This window comes from Pan troglodytes, chromosome 20, assembly GCF_028858775.2.
Source record: "Pan troglodytes isolate AG18354 chromosome 20, NHGRI_mPanTro3-v2.0_pri, whole genome shotgun sequence".
Taxonomy (NCBI): domain Eukaryota; kingdom Metazoa; phylum Chordata; class Mammalia; order Primates; family Hominidae; genus Pan; species Pan troglodytes.
In genome coordinates this window covers 37,125,633-37,129,135 of record NC_072418.2, presented here as the reverse complement: position 1 = coordinate 37,129,135, position 3,503 = coordinate 37,125,633, and the positions used below count along the sequence as shown (strand labels likewise).

General features: G+C 38.7%; 1 pseudogene; it reads left to right on the top strand.

Annotated features, from left to right (window-relative positions):
* Window positions 1-289: 289 nt before the first annotated feature.
* On the top strand, window positions 290-1,101 carry LOC468820 (small ribosomal subunit protein eS4-like; annotated as a pseudogene).
* Window positions 1,102-3,503: the final 2,402 nt, after the last annotated feature.

Genomic DNA, 3,503 nt, shown 5'->3' with positions numbered 1-3,503 from the left:
ATACATGCAAATAGAACAACAGATAATGTCTTTAAAATAGTTGAAAGGAGAAAAATATGAAAAATAAAGGAGGAAAGAGATGAAATTCTAGAAGAAGTTGCAAATGTTTTGCAGATAGGCAAAGAAGATCCAACACCTACGTAATAAGAGTCCCTGAAGAAGAAAACCAAGGCAAGGATAGAAAACAAACACTGAAAACTATACTTTCAGAAAAGTTTCCTGACGTGAAAAATATTTGGAATTTCATGTTGAAAGAGCTCACCATGCTCTTTCCGTGCCTAATACAGTCATGGCTCGTGGTCTTTGGAAGCATCTGAAGCGGGTAGCAGCTCCACAGCATTGGATGCTGGATGAATTGACTAGTGTGTTTGCTCCTTGTCCAACCACCAGTCCCCACAAGCTGAGAGAGTGTCTCTCCTAATATTTTCCTAAGGAACAGACTTAAGTATGCCCTCATAGGAGACAAAGTAAAGATTTGCATTCAGCCATTCATTAAGATGGATGGCAAGGTCCAAATTGATATAACCTACCCTGCTGGATTCATGGATGTCATCAGCATTCACAAGATGGGAGAGAATTTCTGTCTCACCTGTGGCATCAATGGTCGCTTTGCTGTACATTGTATTACACTGGAGGAGGCCAAGTACAAGTTGTGCAAAGTAAGAAAAATCTTTGTGGGCACAAAAGGAATCCCTCACCTGGTTCCACGATGCTCACACCATCCACTACCCTGATTCCCTCGTCAAGGTGAATGACACTGTTTAGATTGATTTGGAGACTGGCAAGATCACTGATTTCATCAAGTTTGACACTGGTAACCTGTGTATGGTGATTGGAGATACTAACCTGGGAAGAATTGGTGTGATCACCAACAGAAAGAAGCACTGTGGATCTTTTGATGTGGTTCATGTGAAAGATGCCAATGGCAACAGATTTGCCACTTGGCTTGCCAACATTTTTGTTACTGGCAAGGGCAACAAACCATGGATTTCTCTTCCCCGAGGAAAGGGTATCCGCCTCACCATTGCTGAAGGGAGAGACAAGAGACTGGTGGTGGGTGAAATGGTGGGTGAAACAGTGGGTAAAACAGAGCAATGGTGAAGTGGTCTCTGGGTAACATGCTAGATCTTTGCATGTAATTAAAAATAACATGGAATGATTAATGAAAAAAAGAGAAAGAGCTCACCATGTACTTGAGAATATCGATCCCGGAATGGATAACTCAAAATGATCAACACTTAGACATATTCTAGTCAAATAATTGAACTAGAAAGAAAAAAAAAATCATTTGCTTATTGCAGCAAGATGAGCAAGTGACTTAGAAGAGAAAGTCAATTAAATTATTTTCAGATTTTTTCACAGCAATATTTTATGCCAGAAAAAAATGGAGAAATATGTTTAAGATACTCAAGGAAATAAAATGGGAGGCAAAGATGTCATATCCAGGAAAACTGATTTTTAAGTACAAAGATTACTATTATCAATCTGCAGGAACTCAGAAAATAGTGCTTCCGTGAACCTTTCTTGAGGCATCTACAAGAAAAAAAAATCTTCAGACAACCCAAAAGACTAGATAGACAACAGAATCAGTTACTTATAGATCTTGGACTAAATGAGAGGAAAAAAGAAAGAGTATGGCTTGTAATGGCTGTATGTTGGCTATATGTTCTGACACTGTAACCTTAGCACAGCTTTAAAAAAATAGGGGGAGACAGGAGCAGTCATATGCAAAAACATTTTTAACTGTTTTCAGTTAAAGCCTTTTAAAAAAATTAATCATGCCATGTTATTTTTAATTATGTATAAAGATCTAACATGTCACCCAGAGACCATTTCACCCACTGCTCTGGCCACAGTCTCATCTCTCCCTTTAGCAATGGTTTGAATGGCGGACACCCTTTCCTCGGGGAAGAGAAATCCATGGTTTGCTGCCCTTGCCAATAACAAAAATGTTGGAAAGCTGGGTGGCAAAGCTGTTGCTGTTGGCATCTTTCATGTGAACCACGTCAAAACACCCAGGGTGCCTCTTTCTGTCGGTGATAACACCAGTTCTTCCCAGGTTAGCACCCCCTTAAGGTTGGAGGTGGCTGTATTAATATCATTGAACTGTTGCATCCAAGAAAATTATGAGATATTCTAACTATATTATCTTTTGTGTTTTAAAAACTGGGGTTCCCAGTATGGCAGAAAAGAAACATATATGTAATTCAGAAGAGATGTTAAAAAACTTTGATTTAGATGAGAAGTTATCAATATAACTCGAGGTATTTTATTTAAAAAATATTATGTGTATGTATGTGTATATATGTATATGTGTGTGTATGTATATTTCTTGTTCTGAGTAATGAAAAGACCTAGCAATGCGCATCTCTCGTGCCCAGATTTTAGTTTTAAAATACCATTTCCCACTAAAAGAAATCAGAGCTCTTGGATAAATGGCTGATTCCAGATCTGGGGTAGAAAATGTCCAAAATGGGGCCGGTCAGCGTGGCTCACACCTGTGATCCCAGCACTTTGGGAGGCTGGGGCAGGAGGATCCCTTGAGCCCAGGAGTTTGAGACCAGCCTGGGCAACACAGAGAGACCCCATCTCTACAGAAAAAAAAAAAAAAGAAGATTAGCCAGGAGTGATGGCATGTGCCTTGTAGTCCCAGCTACTCAGGACTATATAGTCCCAGCTACTGTAAGACATGCAAGAACAACATAAGTCAGAATTAGACCAGCAGGAAAGCTTATGGAACTGAGAAAAACCCCTAAAAATAGAAGAAAAAAAATTCAGAAATAAAGACTAAATTAGGAGGAATATACATGCAAATAGAACAAAAGATAATGTCTTTAAAATAGTTGAAAGGAGAAAAATGTGAAAAATAAAGGAGGAAAGAGATGAAATTCTAGAAGAAGTTACAAATGTTTTGCAGACAGGCAAAGGAGATCTGAGGCTGAGGTGGGAGAATCCCTTGAGCCCATGAGGTGAAGGCTGCAATGAGCTGAGATCGCACCACTGCACTCCAGCCTGGATGACAGAGTGAGACCCCGTCTAAAAAAAAAGCAAAAACAAAAACAAAAAATGAAAGAAAGAAAGAAAGAAGAAAGAAAGAAAGAAAGAAAGAAAGAAAGAAAGAAAGAAAGAGAAAGCAAGCAGATGCACAAAATAAAACAGGAACATTTTATTATAGTAAATAGTGAGGAAGTTAGCAGAGAATTTAAGATCATGTCAAAAGGACTCAGGAGTTAATTTGAAAAAGATCTCTATTGCCAAATTTGGGACCATGTGAGCTAAAATAAGAGAAATATTTATAATATATCAAAACATCAAAATATGTTTAAATCCACAGATTATTATGATTTTAAAATAAAACTGGATTAGTCTCCTTCGGAGGACAACAGGAATCCAATACATGATCTTTTTTTTGAGGGGGGGTCTCACTCTGTCACCCAGGCTGAAGTGCAGTGGTGCGATCTCAGCTCATTGCAGCCTTCGCCTCATGGGCTCAAGGGATTCTC